The following is a 21,352-nucleotide window of genomic DNA, read 5'->3' as shown; positions in this document are numbered from 1 at the left end:
GATAATAGTCTGTCTCTCTGTTTTTACCACCAAAGTGGATAACCTCACATTTATCCACATTATACTTCATCTGCCATGCATTTGCCCACTCACCTAACCTATCCAAGTCGCTCTGCAGCCTCACAGCATCCTCCTCGCAGCTCACACTGCCACCCAACTTAGTGTCATCCGCAAATTTGGAGATACTACATTTAATCCCCTCATCTAAATCATTAATGTACAGTGTAAACAGCTGGGGCCCCAGCACAGAACCTTGCGGTACCCCACTAGTCACTGCCTGCCATTCTGAAAAGTACCCATTTACTCCTACTCTTTGCTTCCTGTCTGACAACCAGTTCTCAATCCATGTCAGTACACTACCCCCAATCCCATGTGCTCTAACTTTGCACATCAATCTCTTGTGTGGGACCTTGTCGAACGCCTTCTGAAAGTCCAAATATACCACATCAACTGGTTCTCCCTTATCCACTCTACTGGAAACATCCTCAAAAAATTCCAGAAGATTTGTCAAGCATGATTTCCCTTTCACAAATCCATGCTGACTTGGACCTATCATGTCACCTCTTTCCAAATGCACTGCTATGACATCCTTAATAATTGATTCCATCATTTTACCCACTACCGATGTCAGGCTGACCGGTCTATAATTCCCTGTTTTCTCTCTCCCTCCTTTTTTTAAAAGTGGGGTTACATTGGCTACCCTCCACTCCATAGGAACTGATCCAGAGTCAATGGAATGTTGGAAAATGACTGTCAACGCATCCACTATTTCCAAGGCCACCACTTAAGTACTCTGGGATGCAGTCCATCAGGCCCTGGGGATTTATCGGCCTTCAATCCCATCAATTTCCCCAACACAATTTCCCGGCTAATAAGGATTTCCCTCAGTTCCTCCTCCTTACTAGACCCCCCGACCCCTTTTATAACCGGAAGGTTGTTCGTGTCCTCCTTCGTGAATACCGAACCAAAGTACTTGTTCAATTGGTCCACCATTTCTTTGTTCCCCATTATGACTTCCCCTGATTCTGACTGCAGAGGACCTAAGTTTGTCTTTACTAACCTTTTTCTCTTTACATATCTATAGAAACTTTTGCAATCCGTCTTAATGTTCCCTGCAAGCTTCTTCTCATACTCCATTTTCCCTGCCCTAATCAAACCCTTTGTCCTCCTCTGCTGAGTTCTAAATTTCTCCCAGTCCCCAGGTTCGCTGCTATTTCTGGCCAATTTGTATGCCACTTCCTTGGCTTTAATACTATCCCTGATTTCCCTTGATAGCCACGGTTGAGCCACCTTCCCTTTTTTATTTCTATGCCAGACAGGAATGTACAATTGTTGTAGTTCATCCATGCGGTCTCTAAATGTCTGCCATTGCCCATCCACAGTCAACCCCTTAAGTATCATTCGCCAATCCATCTCAGCCAATTCACGCCTCATACCTTCAAAGTTAGCCTTCTTTAAGTTCTGGACCATGGTCTCTGAATTAACTGTTTCATTCTCCATCCTAATGCAGAATTCCACCATATTATGGTCACTCTTCCCCAAGGGGCCTCGCACAACGAGATTGCTAATTAATCCTTTCTCATTACATAACACCCAGTCTAAGATGGCCTCCCCCCTAGTTGGTTCCTCGACATATTGGTCTAAAAAACCATCCCTTATGCACTCCAGAAAATCCTCCTCCACCGTATTGCTTCCAGTTTGGTTAGCCCAATCTATGTGCATATTAAAGTCACCCATTATAACTGCTGCACCTTTATTGCACGCACCCCTAATTTCCTGTTTGATGCCCTCCCCAACATCACTACTACTGTTTGGAGGTCTGTACACAACTCCCACTAACGTTTTTTGCCCTTTGGTGTTCTGCAGCTCTACCCATATAGATTCCACATCATCCAAGCTAATGTCCTTCCTAACTATTGCCTTAATCTCCTCCTTAACCAGCAATGCTACCCCACCTCCTTTTCCTTTTATTCTATCATCCTGTGGTTGCAGAGCAGCTGTACATTGTGAAAGCGGATGCCCTTGTGGTTGACAAAGACTCCTGGGTGATTATGGGGTGCCCTGGTGGCCACATATGTGCAGTCGATGATGCCTTGCACCCATTTGAAGCCAGCCAGAGTGGTAAAGCCGAGTGTCCCACTCAGTAAGACTGACTTCATCAGTGGAAAAGTTTATATAATTGACTGACATGTTAAAGAGGGCATCAATGACCTGTGTGATGCATCTGTGGGTGGCCCACTGCGAGGTGCCACAAATGTCTGCTGCAGATCCCTGGAAGGAGCCTGAGGCGAAGAGATTGAGGGCACTGGTGACTTTGACAGCAAGTGGTAAGGCGTGTCCACCGCTCATCTGAGCTGCAGGTCTTGCTCAAGCAATGTGCAAATGTCTGCGAGGACCTGGGCCTCCTTTGGCACTGCTTCTCAATCATGCTGAGGAAACTCATCCTCTGCCCGTATACCCTGTGCTGTGGCTATCGCCTCCAGCGGGTTGCAGCCCTGTGCTGATGCCCTCTGTCCTGTGGCACATCAGGGCATTTGAGGAGAAGGTTGCTGGTTTGGTTATTGGTGCTGCTGGTGTTGGGACTCATCGTGGTCAAATTCTGAGGACCAAGGTGAGATAGTATAACTCGCACCCAGGCTGATGGAACAGATAGCAGGTCAAGTAGAGTTGACAAACAATCGGTCAATGGTGAGAGGTTGTTCCAATGAGGTGACACTGAATGGAGACTTTGCTGGAAAGACTTGCAGGCTGCAGAAAGCTCCATCTATGCTGCGAATGAAGTGAGCAACAGCCTTTGCCTGAGGAAAGTGATTAGCTGTCAGATGGGAGCATTTAAACTGCGCGCCAGGGAGTAAATGGAGAGACTGATTTAGCACTCCACCTCCTTCCTGGAGCACTACCCCCGAATATTTTAAAAGTAGAAAAAGGTTAGCGCCTGCCTTTTCTACCTTTAAAAGTTGGCGCCCCACTCGGGGTGCTCCTGAATTTCTCCCCCAAGGTTCCTGAGCTGCAGGGAAATTTGAAATGTAGGGGGAGAAAGGTTAACAGTCTGAAAACAAGGTTAAAATTATTTCAATTAGGGCGCCCGCCTCTGCCGTAGGGTCACTGCCACACCAGCAAACACGCCTGAGGGAAAGGCGTGCGGGGGTGACATGATGGCAGGTTCCCCACCTCCCCTCCCACTTTTTTCAAATTTCCCACCCGACCCGCCTCCTTCCGCATGGACATCAGAAAATTCCGGCCACAGCATTATCATCTTACTCCTCAGTTTCGGGAAGGGAGAAGAAAAAGCGCACGGTCTCACGCCTCGCAAATGTCCCGCCCCCAAACAGCGCGCTCCCGAATTTCTCCCCCTCGCTCTGTGAAGAAGAGCGGGAAAAGCTGGCAACAGCCAGCAGCCGAGCGGCGCGCGCGGCGCTGCCCGAGCGCTCCTCAACCGCTCCGGCTCTCCAGAACTTTCCGCCGCCGCGCGCCTCTCCGACGTCACCCGCACGACCGTTAAATTCGGTTGGCGGTTTGGAAAAGGCGCGAGCGGCGGTTTGTCGGCTGCGAGCGGCCGCGCTTCATCCCTCCGGGAAACGGGAGAGGCAAGAGGCGAAATCCGTCTGCAAACGGTTATTTGTAACGTCGGGCTGAAAGGAAAAAGGAGAGCGCCACCACCTTCCTGCTTTTTACCGGTCGCTGGAAACCCCACGCGGTAGAAGAGTTGCTGGCGTTTGGTCGCCCTGCCGACGCCAATATTTGAGGCATATTTTCGATTTTACTTTCTAAAGAAATATCCAGTAAGTATTACATTGTTGTAGGTGTTGCACTTTTGAAGAATGCCGAGGAAGGACCAGAATTTGTTTGTGCAATTTTGCTAATACCCCCTCTACCTGCTGAGAAATTCAGATTTTTTTTAACAATGGGGGCTCCCAAATGCCAATAAGAACATAAGAAATAGGAGCAGGAGTAGGCTACTTGGCCCCTGGAGCCTGCTCCGCCATTCAATAAGATCAAGGCTGATTTGATCATGGACTCAGCTCCACTTCCCTGCCCACTCTCCATAACTCTTTACTCCCTTATGGCTCCCAAATCTGTTGATCTTCAGCTTAAATATATTCAATAACCCTGCCTTCGCAGCTCGCGGGCAGAGAATTTCAAAGATTGACAACCCTCTGAGAGAAGAAATTCCTCCTTATCTCAGTTTTAAATGGGCATCCCCTTATTCTGAGACTATGTCCCCTAGTTTTAGTTTCCCCCATGAGTGGAAATATCCTCTCTGCATCCACCTTGTTGAGCCCTCTCATTATCTAATATGTTTCAATAAGATCACCTCATTCTTCTGAACTCCAGTGAATAGCCCAACCTACTCAACCTTTCTTAATCAGTCAACCCCCTCATCTCCGGAATCAACCGAGTGAACATTCTCTGAACAGCCTCCAATGCAAGTATTTCTTTCCTTAGTGTTTAAGCCCCCTTATTAGGGTTTGGGGAAGTTTAAGACAGTGGGAGGGGGGAGGCTGACAGTGGAATGTTGCCAGATGGTGGTGATTCAGCATCTACCCTCGGGAGCTGCCACCCCGGTGGCCATCTTTGCATTAGTGGCTGAAGAAAGCACAGGAGATACAGCAGCTGGCCGACAGTCATGATGTGTGAGGATCCTTCATTGCAGTCAAGGCCACATACGGTCCAAACACCCAAGGCCCAATCCCACTGCTGGCCAAGAACGGGAAACACTCATCAAAGACACCGAGGCAGTCAGGCTGGAAGGAACACTTTGAAGATCTCCTCAAATGAGACTCTGCCTTTGACTCGAGTGTTCTCAACTCCATCCCGCAGCATGCTACTCACTACCACCTCAGTGAAACCCCAACCCTGCACGAGGTAGAAAAAGCCATAAGTCAGCTAAAAAACAACAAGGCTACGGGAGCAGACGGAATCCCTGCTGAGGCACTGAAGTATGGTGGAGAGGCACTATTGACATGAATACACGATCTCGTCTCTTTCATCTGGAGGGAGGAGAGCATGCCGGGAGATCTCAGAGATGCAGTGATCGTGACCATCTTTTTTTTAAAAAAGGGGACAAGTCCGACTGCAGCAACTACAGAGGAATCTCCCTGTTATCAACCACTGGGGAAGTAGTTGCTACAGTCCTCAACTATCTTCTCCCTGTGACTGAGGAGCTCCTTCTGGAGTCACAGTGCTGAATTCGTCCCCTACGGGGCACAACGGACATGATCTTTGCAGCGCGACAGCTGCAGGAAAAATGCAGGGAACAGTACCAGCCCTTATACATGGCCGCCTTCGACCATACAAAGACCTTTGACACTGTCAACCGCGAGGGTCTATGGAGCATCCGTTTCGGATGCCCCCCAAAAGTTCGTCACCATCTTCCGCCTACTCCACGACGATATGCAGGCCCTGATCCTTACCAACGGATCCACCACAGACCCAATCCACATCCGGACCGGGGTCAAACAGGGCACCTTGAGTATCGTCGCCGAGAGCGTGCAGAAATCAAGCGCAGGCAGCGGAAAGAGCGTGCAGAAAACCAGTCCCACCCACCTCTTCCCTCAACGACTATCTGCACCACGTTAACAGAGACTGTGGACCTCGTATTGGACTGTTCAACCACCGAAGAATTCGTTAAGAGTGGAAGCAAGTCTTCCTCGATTCCAAGGGACTGCCTATGATGATGATCCTTCCTTAAATATGGAGGCCAAAACTGTACACAGTACTCCAGGTGTGGCTTCACCAAAATCCTGCACAGTTGCAGCAGAACTTCTCTGCTTTTATACTCTATACCCTTTGCAATAAAGGCCAACATTCCATTTGCCTTCCTGATTACTTTCTGTAATTGCATACTAACTTTGTGTTTCAGGCACAAGAACTCCTAGGTCCCTCTGTACTACAGCATTTTGTTGCCTCCATTTAAATAATTTGTTTATTTTTCCTGCCAACGTGGATAACCACACATTTTCTCACATTTATACTCCATCTGCCAAATTTTTGCCCACTCACGTAGCCTGTCTATATCCCTTTGAAGATTTTTTGTACCCTCCTCACAATTTGTTTTCCCACCCATCTTTGTATCATCAGCAAACTTGGTCACATTACAATCGGTCCCTTCATCCAAGTCATTAATATAGATTGTAAATAGTTGAGGACCCAGCATCAATCCCTGCGGCACCCCACCAGTTACCGTTTGCCAACTGGAAAATGACCCATTTATCCCAACTCCCTGTTTTCTGTTAGTTAGCCATTCCTCTATCCATGCTAATATATTACCCCAATCCTGTGATCTTTTATCTTGTGCGGTAACCTTTAATGTGGCACCTTAATCAAATGCCTTCTGGAAATCCGAATACACCACATCCACTGGTTCCCCTTTATCCATCCTGCTCGTTACATCCTCAAAGAACTCCAGCAAATTTGTCAAACACTATTTTCCTCTCATAAAACCATGCCGACTGCTTGATTGAATCATGCTTTTCCAAATGTCCCACTACTGCTTCCTTAATAATGGACTCCAATATTTTCCCAACGACAGATGTTCAGCTAACCGGTCAATAGTTCCCTGCTTTCTGTCTGGCTCCTTTTTTTTTAAATAGGGGTGTTACATGTGCGGTTTTCCAATCTGCTGGGACCTCTCCAGAATCCAGGGAACTTTAGTAGATTACAACCAATGCATCCACTATTTCTGCAGCCACTTATTTTAAGACCATGGGATGCAAGCCATCAGGTCCGGGGGATTTGTCTGACTTTAGTCCCATTATTTTGCCAAGTACTTTTTCTTTAGTGATAGTCATTGTTTTGTTCCTCCCTCCCTATAGCCCCTTGACTATCCATTATTGGGATGTTTTTAGTGTCTTCTACCGTGAAGACCGATACAAAATATTTGTTCAACGTCTGATATTTCCCTGTTCCCCATCTTTAATTCCCCAATCTCATCCTCCTAAGGGATTTGTTTACTTTAGCTGCTCTCTTCCTTTTTTATATACCTGAACAGGAGTAGGCCATACGGCCCCTCGTGCCTGCTCCGCCATTCAATAAGATCATGGCTGATCTGATCATGGACACAGCTCCACTTTCCCGCCCGCTCCCCATAACCCCTTGTCCCAGCTTCCACAGCTCTCTGAGGCAGCGAATTCCACAGATTTACAACCCTCTGAGAGAAGAAATTTCTCCTCGTCTCTGTTTTAAATGGGCGGCCCCTTATTTCTAAGATCATGCCCTCTAGTTCTAGACTTCCCCATCAGTGGAAACATCCTCCCTGCATCCACCTTGTCAAGCCCCCTCATAATCTTACACGTTTCGATAAGATCACCTCTGAATTCTTCTGAATTCAGAATGAGGAAAGGCCCAACCTACTCAACCTTTCCTCATAAGTCAACCCCCTCATCCCCAGAATCAACCGAGTGAACCTTCTCTGAACTGCCTTCAAGGCAAGTATATCCTTTGTAAATATGGAAACCAAAACTGCACGCAGTATTCTAGGTTTGGCCTCACCAATACCTGAAAGCTGTAGCAAGACTTCCCTGCTTTTATACTCCATCCCCTTTGCAATAAAGGCCAAGATACCATTGACCTTCCTGATCACTTGCTTTACCTGCATACTATCCTTTTGTGTTTCATGCACATGTACCCCCAGGTCCCGCTGTACTGCTCTTACTATCTGTTTTTATATTTTTTGCTAGTTTACTCTCATAATCTATCTTCACTCTTTTTTTAACATTTTTTTAAGTCATCCTTTGCTGTTTTAAAAAAAATTTCCAATCTTCTGACCTCGCACTAGTCTTGGCCACTTTTTATGCCATTGCTTTCAGTTTGATACCGTCCTTTACTTCCTTAATTAGCCACGGATGGTATTCCCGTCTGTTTAAAGTCTTTCCTTCTCACTGGAATATATATTTTTTGAAAGTTATGAAATATATCCTTAAATGTCAGCCACTGCTTATCAACTGTCTTACACTATTTTCCCAGTGCACTTTAGCCAACTCTGATCAGGACACCAGTTTGAGATACAATTTTCTCACCCTCCAACTGAATTTGAAATTCAACCATGCTATGATCACTCTTTCCTCGAGGATCCTTTACTGTGAGATCATTTATTAATTCTGTCTCCCTGGTTGGTTCCGCAATGTACTGTTTAAGAAAACCATCCCGGTTACCTTTGGCCAAATCATATTGGCCAATCAATATGAAAATTAAAGTCGCCCATGATTATTGCCCTACCTTTCTTACAAGCTTCTATTCTCTTGATTTATACTCTGTCCAACAGTGTAGCTACTATTAGGGGGCCTATAGACTATGCCCACCAGTGACTTTTTCCCCTTATTATTTCTTAGCTCCACCTAAACTGAGATTCTACATCTTGATCTTCTGAGCCAAGTTCATTTCTCACTACTGCACTGTTCTCATCCTTTAATTAATGGAGCTACCCCAACTCCTTTTCCCTTGCTTCCGAATTGTCAAGTCCCTCATAATATTCAATTCCATGTCTCTAATGGCTATCAAATCATACCCATTTATATCTATTTGTGCTGTCAACACTTCTATCTTGTTATGAATCCGGCATGTATTCAGATAAAGAGCTTTTAATTTTGTCTTTTTACCATTCTTCCCTACTTTGACCCCACTTTCTGATACCCCCTTATTTTTATACATTCTGCCCCTTTTTGTCACACTCTGGTTATCATTTCCCCCATCGCTATCCTGTTCCGTTGCCAGGGTGGAAGAATTTTAGCTACGAGGAAAGATTGGATAGACTGGGGGGTTTGTTTTCTTTGGAGCAGATGAGGCTAAGTGGAGACTTAACTGAGTTGTATAAAATTATGAGAGACATAGATAGTGGATAGGAAGCACCTATTTTCCTTTGCAGAGTGGTTAATAACCAGGAGTATCAATTTAAAGTAATTGGTAGGATTAGAGAAGGATTAGAAGAATTGAGGCGACATTTTCTTTCACCCAGGGGACAGAGGGAGTCTGGAACACATTGCCTAAAAGGATGGTAAAAGCAGATACCCTCATCACATTTTAAAAAGTACCTGGATATGCACTTGAAGTGCCGTAACCTGCAAGGCTACGGACCAAAAGCTGGAAAGTGGATTTAGGCTGGATAGCTCTTTTTTGACCAGCGCAGACACAATGGACCCAAAGGCCTTATTCTGTGCAGTAAATTTCTATGTTTGTATGATATGTTTTTAACCAATCAATCAACTCCATTGCAATGATTGAAAGTGATATGAGTTCTCTTTTATCTGCATTCATGTCATGAACAAATAAAAAAAAAAAATTGACCAACATCGAGTGGCAGCTAATACTTTTGGAGCACATATGACAACTGTTTGGGACGCTCCTTTCTTTCCTCCTCTACACTACAAGCGAGAGACACAGGTGACCTTTGGCCTCCCTCTAAGATTAGCGCTCCAAAGAACGCATTACACTAGAAAATTGCTGCCATGCTGATGTTAATGAGCAGGCAGTACCAAAGTGCTGGTACTGTGTGTGTCTTTCGGCCGGTGGCCGTTATCCTTGGCCACCAATGTTATGGACAGGTTGCCAGCTTTCCCCAATTTCTAGGCCATGGTTTAAGGCTATTCAAAAATCAACTCTAGTGTAGTTTCAAAACAGGTAATGAGCCTGCAATGTTGGGTATTCTGTATATAATAGTTAGCTCAGAGGTTGAAGGATCTTTATTGCAGGTTGGAGGAACTGATAGTGGTGGTATTGAGGACTGTTAATGCAGATGTGGGTTGGGGATGGTTTGAGGGGAATGAGCAGATGATAGGACGTGCTGGGCAGTTAACTGATCCTAAGCATCTCTGATTACAAGCTGGTTGTCTTTGCACTCCGTCTTCTATTTCTTCATTCGAATTTTCCTCATCAGATGTGGTAAGGTCCTCTTGCTGTTCTGGCTGCATGCAGCTAGAAGTGCCAAGTGGATGATCCATATCGACCTACACCTGAGGTCCCCACCATCACAGAAGCCAGTCTCCAGCCAATTCGATTCACTCCATGTGATATCAAGAAACGACTGAGTGCACTGGATACAGCAAAGGCTATAGGCCCCTGACAACATCGTGGCTGTTGTGCTGAAGATTTGTGCTCCAGAACTAGCCACGCTTCCAGCCAAACTGTTCCAGTACAGCTACAACACTGGCATCTATCTGACGATGTGGAAAACTGCCCAGGTATGTCCTGTCCACAAAAAGCAATACAAATCCAATCCAGCCAATTACCCCCCCCCTCCCCATCAGTCTACTCTCCATCATCAGCAAAGTGATGGAAAGTGTCGTCAAAAGTGTTATCAAGTGGCACTTACCAATAACCTGCACAGTTTGATTTCCACAAGGACGACTCAGCTCCAGATTTCATTGCAGCCTTGGTCCAAATGTGGACAAAAGAGCTGAATTCCAGAGGCGAGGTGAGAGTGATTGCCCTTGACATCAAGGCAGCATTTGACTGAGTGTGGCCTCAAGGAACCCTAGTAAAACTGAAGTCAATGGGAATCCGGGGGGCAAACTCTGCACTGGCTGGAGTCATACCTAACACAAAGGAAGATGGTTGTGGTGGTTGAAGGTCAATTATCACAGCCCCAGGACATCGCTGCAGGAGTTCCTCAGGGCAGTATCCAAGGCCTAGCCATCTTCCGCTGCTTCATTAATGACATTTCCTCCATCATAAGGTCAGAAGTGGGGATGTTCTCTGATGACTGCACAGTGTTCAGTGCAATTTGCAACTCCTCAGAAATTGGAGCAGTCCATGCCTGCATGCAGCAAGACCTGGATGACATTCAGACTTGGGCTGATGTGTGGCACTAATGTTACTTGCCACTTAAGTGCCAGGCAATGACTATCTCCAACAAGCTAAAGTCTAACCACCGCCCCATGACATTCAACGGCATTACCACCACTGAATCCCCCACAATCAGCATCCTGGGGGTTACCACTGACTAGAAACTTAATTGGACCAGCCACATAAATACTGTGGCAACAAGAGCAGATCAGAGACTGGGTATTCTGCAGCGAGTGTCTATCCTCCTGACTCCCCTAATCCTTTCTACCAACTAAAAGGCACACATCAGGAGTGTGATGGAATACTCTCCACTTGCCTGGATGAATGCAGCTCTAACAATACCATCTGGGACAAAGCAGCCCACTTGATTGGCACCCCATCCACCACCTTAAACATTCACTCCCTCCATCACAGATGTACCGTGGCAGCAGTGTGTACATTCTACAAGATGCACTGTAGCAACTCACCAAGGCTTCTTCAGCAGGACCTCCCAAACCCACGTCCTCTACCACCTCGAAGGACAAGGGCAGCAGGTGCATGGGAACCCCACCACTTCCATGCTCCCCTCCAAGTCACACACCATTGTGAGTTGGAAGTATATTGCCGTTCCTTCATTGTCACTGGGTCAAAATCCTGGAACTCCCTCCCGAACAACACTTTGGTAGTACCTTCACCAGGCAGACTGCAGTGGTTCAAGAAGGCGGCTCACCACCATCTTCTCAAGGGCAATTCAGGATGGGCAATAAATGTTGGAGGGCAGGTATTACTATCGCCCTGTAGCCCATGAGCTTGTTGGCAGATTTGAGGGCCTGGTCTTCGAACACTCTTTTCATCAGGCGGCCGAAGGCTGCACTGGCGCACTCGAGGCGCATCAATGTCAACTCTTGTTGATAAGAGGCTCCCGAAGTATGGGAAATGGTCCACGTTGTCAAGGGGCACTATCTTCAGTCGGTAATCTTTCTGCCAATGGCATTTGGAAACTTCCCAGATTAAGTTTATGAATAAAAGTATATACATTTATTCATTCTTTGGATGTGGCCAATATTTATTGCCTATCAATAGTTGCCCTTGAGAAGGTGGTGGTGAGCCACCACTGCAGCGCTGCAGTCCGTGTGGTGAAGATAATCTAACAGTGCTGTTAAGTAGGGAGTTAGGAAGGCAAATGGAATGTTGGCCTTTATTGCAAGGGGGATAGAGTATAAAAGCAGAGAAGTCTTGCTACAACTGTACAGGGTATTGGTGAGGCCACACCTAGAGTACTGCGTACAGTTTTGGTCTCGGTATTTAAGGAATGATATACTTGTTTTGGAGGCTGTTCATAGAAGGTTCACTAGGTTGATTCCGAAGATGAGGGGGTTGACTTATGAAGGTAGGTTGGGCTGATGCACGATGAGGTCAGAAGAATGAGAGGTGATCATATTGAAACATGACATGGGTAGAAAGAGGGATGAGGTCCAGCAGGCAGAGTTCAGGGAGCGAGGAGAGAGGTTAAAAAGCAGGACCTCAAAGGTAGTAATCTCCGGATTACTCCTGGTGCCATGAGCTAATCAGTATAGAAGTAGGAGGATAGAGCAGATGAATGCGTGGCTGGTGAGATGGTGTAAGAGGGAGGGCTTTAGTTTCTTGAGGCATTGGGACTGCTTCTGGGGGAGGTGGGACCTGTACAAGCTGGATGTGTTGCACTTCAACAGAGCTGCGACCAATACCCTCATGGGGGTGGGTGGGGGGTGGGGGCGGGCGGCGGTGGTTTGCTAGTGCTGTTGGGGACGGTTTAAAGCCATCCTTAGCTTGGCAGGGGGATGGGAACCTCAGAATAGATTCAGTAGGGAGGGGAGTAAAGCTGGAATTAGACAGCAAAAATGAAGAGAGTGAGTTTGAAGAACAGAGGAAACAAGCAGGAAAAAAGGGTTTTTAAAAAAAATTAAAAGCTCTTTGTCTAAATGGGCATAGCATTTGTAACAAAATAGATGAGTTGACGGCACAAATAAATACAAAAGTGTATGATCTGAGAGCCATTACACAGACATGGTTGCAAGGTGACCAGGACTAGGAACTAAATATTCAGGGGTATTTTACAATTCGGAAGGACCGACAGAAAGGAAAAGGAGGTGGGTAGCTATGTTGATAAAGGATGGAATCAATGCAATAGTGAGAAATGATATTGACTCAAATGATCAGGATGTTGAAACAGTTTGGGTGGCGATAAGGAATAATAAGGGGAAAAAGACACTGGTGGGCGTAGTCTATAGGCCCCCTAACAGTGGGTTGGAGTATAAACCAAGAAATAGTGGGGGCTTGTAAAAAGGGAACAGCAATAATCATGAGTGATTTTAACCTCCATATTGATTGGACAAATCAAATTGGTCAGGGTAGTCTTGAGGAAGAGTTCATAGAGTGCATAAGGGACGGGTTCCTGGAGCAGTATGTAATGGAACCAACCAGGGGGCAGGCTATCTTAGATCTGGTCCTGTGTAATGAGACAGGATTAATAAACCATCTCCAAGTTAAGGATCCCCTTGGAATAAGTGATCATAGTATGGTTGAATTTCAAATTCAGATGGAGGGTGAGAAAGTTGGATCTCAAACCAGCGTACTAAGCTTAAATAAAGGAGACTACAAAGGTATGAGGGCAGAGTTGATTAAAGTGTAGGACGGCTGATGAACTGTGGCGTACATTTAAGGAGATATTTCGTAACTCTCAAGAATAATATATTGCAGTGAGGAGGAAAGAGTGTAAAAGAAAAGATAGCCATCCGTGGCTAACTAAAGAAATAAAGGATGGTATCCAATTAAAAACAAGGACATATAAAGTGGCCAAAACTAGTGCGAGGGCAGAAGATTGGGAAGCTTTTAAAAGACAGCAAAGGATGACTAAAAAAATGATTAAGAAAGGGAAAATAGACTATGAAAGTAAGCTAGCACGAAATATAAAAACAGATAGCAAGAGTTTTTACAGGTATATAAAAAGGAAAAGAGTGGCTAAAGTAAATGTTGGTCCCTTAGAGGACGAAACCAGGGAATTAGTGATGGGGAACATGGAGATGGCAGAAATTCTGAACAAATATTTTGTATCAGTCTCTACGGTAGAGGATACTAAAAATATGCCAACAGTGGATAGTCAAGGGACCTTTCCGGGGAGGAACTTAACACAATTACAATTACTAAGGAGGTGGAACTCAGTAAGATAATGGGACTAAAGGCAGATAAATCCCCTGGACCTGATGGCATGCATCCTCGGATCTAAAGAGAAATAATGGCAGGGATAGTGGATATATTGGTTGTAATTTACCAAAATTCCCTGGATTCTAGGGAGGTCCTAGCAGATTGGAAAACTGCAAATGTTATGCCCCTCTTTTTTTTTTAAAAAAAGGAGGCAAACAAAAAGCAGGAAACTATGGACCAGTTAGTTAACATCTGTGGTTGGGAAAATGTTGGAGTCCATTATTAAAGAAGCAGTAATTGAAAAAGCATAATTTGGAAAAGCATAATTCAGTCAGGCAGAGTCAGCATGGATTTATGAAGGGGAAGTCATGTTTGACAAATTTGCTGGAATTCTTTGAGGATGTAATGGACAGGGTGGATCAAGGGGAACCAGTGTATGTGGTGTATTTGGACTTCCAGAATGCATTTGGCAAGGTGCCATATAAAGGTTACTGCACAAGTTCATGGGGTTGGGGGTAATATATTGGCATGGATAGAGGATTGGCTAACTAACAGAAAACAGAGAGTCGGGATAAATGCCAACCCGAGAATGAATCAATCAGTAACTAGTGGGGTGCCGCAAGGATCAGTGCTGGGACCTCAACTATTTGTAATCTATATTAACGAATTGGAAAAAGGGACAGAGTGTAACGTAGCCAGGTTGCTGATGATACAAAGATGGGAGGAAAAGCAATTTGTGAGGAGGACACAAAAAACCTTCAAAAGGACATAGATAGGCTAAGTGAATGGGCAGAAATTTGGCAGATGGAGTATAATGTTGGAAAGTGTGAGGTCATGCACTTTAGCAGAAATAAATTAAAGAGCAAGTTATTATTTAAATGGAGAAAAATTGTAAAGTGCTGCAGTAATATGGGACCTGGGGGTCCTGGTGCATGAAACACAAAAGGTTAATATGCGGTACAGCAAGTGATCAGGAAGGCCAATGAAATCTTGGCCTTTATTGCAATGGGGATGGAATATTAAAGCAGGGAGGCTTGCTACAGTTATACAGGGTATTGGTGAGGCCACACCTGGAATACTGCGTGCAGTTTTGGTTTCCATATTTAAGAAAGGATATACCTGCTTTTGGAAGCAGTTCAGAGAAGGTTCACTAGGTTGATTCCGGAGATGAGGGGGTTGACTTATGAGGGAAGGTTGGGGCTCCACTCATTGGAAGTCAGAAGAATGAGAGGTGATCTTATCGAAACGTATAAGATTATGAAGGGGCTTGACGAGTTGGATGCAGAGAGGTTGTTTCCATTGATAGGGGAGACTAGAACTAGGGGGCATAATCTCAGAATAAGGGGCTGCCCATTTAAAACTGAGATAAGGAGGAATTTCGTCTCTTGAGGATTGTTAATCTGTGGAATTTACTGCCTCAGAGAGCTGTGGAAGCTGGGTCATTGAAAAAATGTAAAACCGAGATAGACAGTTTCTTAACCGATAAGGCAATAAGGGGTTATGGGGAGCGAGCAGGCAAGTGGACCTGAGTCCATGATCGGATCAGCCTAGATCGTATAAATGGCGGAGCAGGCTCGAGGGGCCATATAGCCTACTCCTGCTCCTATTACTTATGTTCTTATATAAGATAATGGGCCCAAGTTTCTACACGATAAAAAACGGGCGCCCCTCTGAGCTGGGCGCCCGTTTTTACGCGCCTAAAACGGCGCCGGAAAAAAAACGCGCGATTCTGGAGCGCTTTGCAGCTCCTTGTCTGTTTGGCGCGGCGCCCAGGGGGGCGGAGCCTACACTCGCGCCGATTTTGTAAGTGGGAGGGGGCGGGTACTATTTAAATTAGTTTTTTTCCTGCCGGCAACGCTGCGCGTGCGCGTTGGAGCGTTCGCGCACGCGCAGTGTGAAGGAAACATTGGCACTCGGCCATTTTTGTAGTTCTTTGTAGCTGTTCAATTTTTGAACATTTTTTAATAAAAGCACATTGCCATCAGCACTGAGGCTTCTTGCAGCCTTCTCACTGTCTCCTTCCACCCCCCCCCCCGCGGGAAGAACGGGCGCCTCCTCCCCCCCACTCTTGCGGGAAGAACGGGCGCCTCCTCCCCCACCCACGGGAAAGAACTGGCGCCTCCTCCGCCCCCCCCCGCGGGAAGAACGAGTGCCTCCACCCCCACCCGCGGGAAAGAACGGGCAACGGGCGCCTCCTCCCCCACCCGCGGGAAAGAACGGGCGCCTCCTCCCCCACCCGCGGGAAGAAGGGGCGCCTCCTCCCCCACCCGCGGGAAAGAACGGGCGCCTCCTCCTCCCTCCGCGGGAAGAACGGGCGCCTCCTCCCCCACCCGCGGAAAGAACGGGCGCCTCCTCCCCTTCCCCCCCCCCCCGCGGGAAAGAACGGGCGCCTCCTCCCCCATCCGCGGAAAGAACGGGCGCCTCCTCCCACCCCCCCCTCCCCCCCCCCCCCCGCCTCACCCCGCGGGAACGAACGGGCGCCTCAGGCTGACTGCAGCATTCTCCGTGCCTGAAGCACTTTCACACAGGTAGGAAGATGGTTTATTTAATCTTTTCTTTGCTTATAAATGTTTATTCAGGTTGGATTTATTTGTATAATATTTGTAGATGTATAAATAAGGATTTATTGTTGAATTTAATGACTTCCCTTCCCCCCCCACTCCCCCCCCCCCCCCCCACCTCGTTCTGGACGCCTAATTTGTAACCTGCGCCTGATTTTTTAATGTGTAGAACAGGTTTTTTCAGTTCGACAAAAATCTTCACTTGCTCCATTCTAAGTTAGTTTGGAGTACGTTTTCACTGTAGAAACTTTGAAATCAGGCGTCAGTGGCCGGACACGCCCCCTTTTGAAGAAAAAATTTTGTTCCAAAGTAGAACTGTTCTACCTGACTAGAACTGCAGAAAAGAAAATGTGGAGAATTGCGATTTCTAAGATAGTCCGTTCTCCACCAGTTGCTCCTAAAAATCAGGCGCAAATCATGTGGAAACTTGGGCCCAATGAGTGGGCTCAACAAGGTGGATGCAGAAAGGGTATTTCCACTCATAGGGAAACTAAAACTAGGGGACATAATCTCCGAATAAGGGGCCGCCTATTTAAAGCTGAGATGAGGAGGAATTTCTTTTCTTGGAGGGTTGTAAACCTGGAATTCTCTGTCCAAGAGCTGTGGAGACTGGGTCATTAATATATTTGAGGCAGAGATGGACAGATTTGGGAGCGATAAGGGAATAAAGGGTTATGGTGAGTGGGCAAGGAAGTGGAGCTGAGTCCATGATCAGATCAGCCGTGATCTTATTGAATGGCAGAGCAGGCTCGAGGGGCTAAATGGCCTTTTGCTCCTATTTCTTATGTTCTTCCAGGATTTTGACCCAGTAATGGTGAAGGAATGGCGATATATGTCAAAGTCAGGATGGTGTATGACGTGGAGGTGGCGGTGTTCCCATGTACCTGGTCCCTTTGTCCTTCTTGGTGAAGAGGTCCCTAAATCACAGTTAATGGGGTCAATTTTAATTTGGGAAATTGGGGTTACCGATGCCAAAGTGGGTGACGATCAATCAGGTCGCCTGGTGTATGAGGCATGGAAGATTTTAATAATGGGGTCTCATGAGAATAACCCGAAACTGACTCCCACCTGAAGCTGTCAGGAATGACTTCATTGCCATCGAGCAAGAATTAAAAATAGCAGAGAGTCAGGCTGTTGCCAAGGGCCTACGGAAACAGTCCCCGACAAGGTAAGTGAGACAGGAGGGTGATTAGGAACAATCACGGTTTACTGGGTGGGGGTGGGGGCGCAGAAGGCAGGGAAGGCCTATGGTCTTCTTGCAGGGCCTGGGAGAGCACTCCTAGTCCACAAAGATTCCAAAGAAAAATTATTTTTTTCAAACTTGCCTTTTGCTCTTTTGGCTACTTTGTGGACATCCACCATGCTTTTTTTCTCCCATTCATCGAATCATAGAAGATTACAGCATGGAAGGAGCCCATCGTCCGTGCTGGCCAACAAGAGGCTATCCAGCCTAATTCCACTTCCCAGCTGTAGGTCAGTTACCCTGCAGGTTATGGCACTTCAGGTGCACATCCAAGTACTTTTTAAATGTGAGGGTTTTGCCTCCAGCACCTTTTCAGGCAGAGAGTTCCAGACCCCCACAACCCTCTGCATGAAGAAATTGCCCCTCAAATCACCTCTAAACCTTCTACCAATTACATTAAATTCATGCCTCCTGGTTGTTGATAAGGGAAATAGGCCCTTTCTATTCACTATATCGAGGCCCCTCATAATTTTATACACCTCCATAAGGTCTCCCTTCGGCCTCCTCTGCTCTAAGGAAAGCAAACCCAGCCTATCCAATCTGTCCTCCATAGCTAAGGTTCTCCACTCCTGGCTACATCCTCATTAGTCTCCTTTGTACCCTCTCCAGTGCAATCATGTCCTTCCTGTAATGCGGTGACTAGAACTTCACACAGTACTCCAGCTGTGGCCTAACCAGCGTTTTGTAGAATTCAAGCAGAACCCCCCCTCCCTGCTCTTGCATTCTATGCTTTGGCTAATATAAGAACATAAGAATTAGGAACAGGAGTAGGCCATCTAGCCCCTCGAGCCTGCTCCGCCATTCAACAAGATCATGGCTGATCTGGCCGTGGACTCGGATCCACATACTCACCCGCTCCCCATAACCCTTAATTCCTTTATTGGTTAAAAATCTATCTATCTGTGATTTGAATACATTCAATGAGCTAGCCTCAACTGCTTCCTTGGGCAGAGAATTCCACAGATTCACAACCCTCTGGGAGAAGAAATTCCTTCTCAACTCGGTTTGAAATTGGCGCCCCCCCGTATTTTGAGGCTGTGCCCCCTAGTTCTAGTCTCCCCGGCCAATGGAAACAACCTCTCTGCCTCGATCTTGTCTATCCCTTTCATTATTTTAAATGTTTCTATAAGATCACCCCTCATCCTTCTGAACTCCAACGAGTAAAGACCCAGTCTACTCAATCTATCATCATAAGGTAACCCCCTCATCTCCGGAATCAGCCTAGTGAAACTTCTCCAAAGCTAGTATATCCTTCCTTAAGTAAGGTGACCAAAACTGCATGCAGTACTCCAGGCGCGGCCTCACCAATACCCTGTACAGTTGCAGCAGGTCCTCCCTGCTTTTGTACTCCATCTCTCTCGCAATGAAGGCCAACATTCCATTCGCCTTCCTGATTACCTGCTGCACCTGCAAACTAACTTTTTGGGATTCATGCACAAGGACCCCCAGGTCTCTCTGCACCGCAGCATGTTGTAATTTCTCCCCATTCAAATAATATTCTCTTTTACAGTTTTTTTTTTCCAAGGTGGATGACCTCACATTTTCCGACATTGTATTCCATCTGCCAAACCGTAGCCCATTCGCTTAACCTATCTCAATCTCTTTGCAGCCTCTCTGTGTCCTCTACACAACCCGCTTTCCCACTAATCTTTGTGTCATCTGCAAATTTTGTTACACTACACTCTGTCCCCTCTTCCTGGTCATCTATGTATATTGTAAACAGTTGTGGTCCCAGCACCGATCCCTGTGGCACACCACTAACCACCGATTTCCAACCCGAAAAGGACCCATTTATCCCGACTCTCTTCTTTCTGTTAGCCAGCCAATTCTCTATCCATGCTAATACATTTCCTCTGACTCCGCTTACCTTTATCTTCTGCAGTAACCTTTTGTGTGGCACCTTATCAAATGCCTTTTGGAAATCTAAATACACCACATCCATCGGTACACCTCTATCCACCATGCTCATTATATCCTCAAAGAATTCCAGTAAATTAGTTAAACATGATTTCCCCTTCATGAATCCATGTTGCGTCTGCTTGATTGCACTATTCCTATCTAGCTGTCCCGCTATTTCTTCCTTAATGATAGATTCAAGCATTTTCCCCACTACAGATGTGAAACTAACCGGCCTATAGTTACCTACCTTTTGTCTGCCTCCTTTTTTAAACAGAGGCGTTACATTAGCTGCTTTCCAATCCGCTGGTACCTCCTCAGAGTCCAGAGAATTTTGGTAGATTATAACGAATGCATCTGCTATAACTTCCGCCATCTCTTTTAATACCCTGGATGCATTTCATCAAGACCAGGGGACTTGTCTACCTTGAGTCCCATTAGCCTGTCCAGCACTACCCCCCGAGTGATAGTGATTGTCTCAAGGTCCTCCCTTCTCACATTCCCGTGACCAGCAATTTTTGGCATGGTTTTTGTGTCTTCCACTGTGAAGACCGAAGCAAAATTATTGTTTAAGGTCTCAGCCATTTCCACATTTCCCATTATTAAATCCCCCTTCTCATCTTCTAAGGGACCAACATTTACTTTAGTCACTCTCTTCCGTTTTATATATCGGTAAAAGCTTTTACTATCTGTTTTTATGTTTTGCGCAAGTTTACTTTCGTAATCTATCTTTCCTTTCTTGATTGCTTTCTTTGTCATTCTTTGCTGTCGTTTAAAATTTTCCCGATCTTCTAGTTTCGCACTAACCTTGGCCACCTTATATGCATTGGTTTTTAATTTGATACTCTCCTTTATTTCCTTGGTTATCCACGGCTGGTTATCCCTTCTCTTACCACCCTTCTTTTTCACTGGAATATATTTTTGTTGAGCACTATGAAAGAGCTCCTTAAAAGTCCTCCACTGTTCCTAAATTGTGCCACCGTTTAGTCTGTGTTCCCAGTCTACTTTAGCCAACTCTGCCCTCATCCCACAGTAGTCCCCTTTGTTTAAGCATCGTACGCTCATTTGAGACACTACTTCCTCACCCTCAATCTGTATTACAAATTCAACCATACTGTGATCACTCATTCCGAGAGGATCTTTTACTAGGAGATCGTTTATTATTCCTGTCTCATTACACAGGTAAAGGCAAGCATTCCTTCTTAACCACCATCTACCTGGCCTGTTGCCTTCAGGGATCTGTGGACATGCACACCAAGGTGCCTTTGTTCCTCTATACTTCTCAGTGTCCTACTATTTAATGTGTATTCCCTTTACTTGTTAGCCCTCCCCAAATGCATTACCTCCCACTTCTCCGGATTAAATTCCATTTTCCACTGTGTAAGTGGTTTGCTCGGGCGTACCGAAACACACCTACTACAAGTTCTGGACGAAAGGGATTATTATGGACAGATCTGGCACAGACAACGTTTTTCGGGCTCAACTGTATAGTGTTTATTAAAGTTCAACCGCACCACTAGTAAAACAGTATACAGTGGTGTAATACAGTACAAAAGTACAACCCTGGCTTGTCCAACAAGCCCCTGCCGTCAAGTTACCATGGCCTAATATAATATTCAGTACACAAGGAAAGAACCTTCCCAGACTAACCCCCTAAGGTTTGGCTAGGACATACAATGCCCCTTCACACGGGGAAGTGGTCTTAAGGATG

General features: G+C 46.0%; 1 protein-coding gene across 1 annotated transcript in view; it reads left to right on the top strand.

Annotated features, from left to right (window-relative positions):
• Positions 1 to 3,520: 3,520 nt before the first annotated feature.
• The window catches only part of LOC139267485 (dynein axonemal heavy chain 8-like), a 2,569,686-nt gene continuing 2,551,854 nt past the window's right edge, over positions 3,521 to 21,352 (top strand). The window contains exon 1 of the mRNA XM_070885867.1: positions 3,521 to 3,782. The gene's annotated coding sequence lies outside the window, so the exon portion shown is untranslated. The remainder of the gene's footprint in view (positions 3,783 to 21,352) is intronic.

The sequence above is a fragment of the Pristiophorus japonicus genome, chromosome 7 (assembly GCF_044704955.1).
Source record: "Pristiophorus japonicus isolate sPriJap1 chromosome 7, sPriJap1.hap1, whole genome shotgun sequence".
Lineage (NCBI taxonomy): Eukaryota > Metazoa > Chordata > Chondrichthyes > Pristiophoridae > Pristiophorus > Pristiophorus japonicus.
This window is presented reverse-complemented; position numbering and strand designations above follow the sequence as displayed.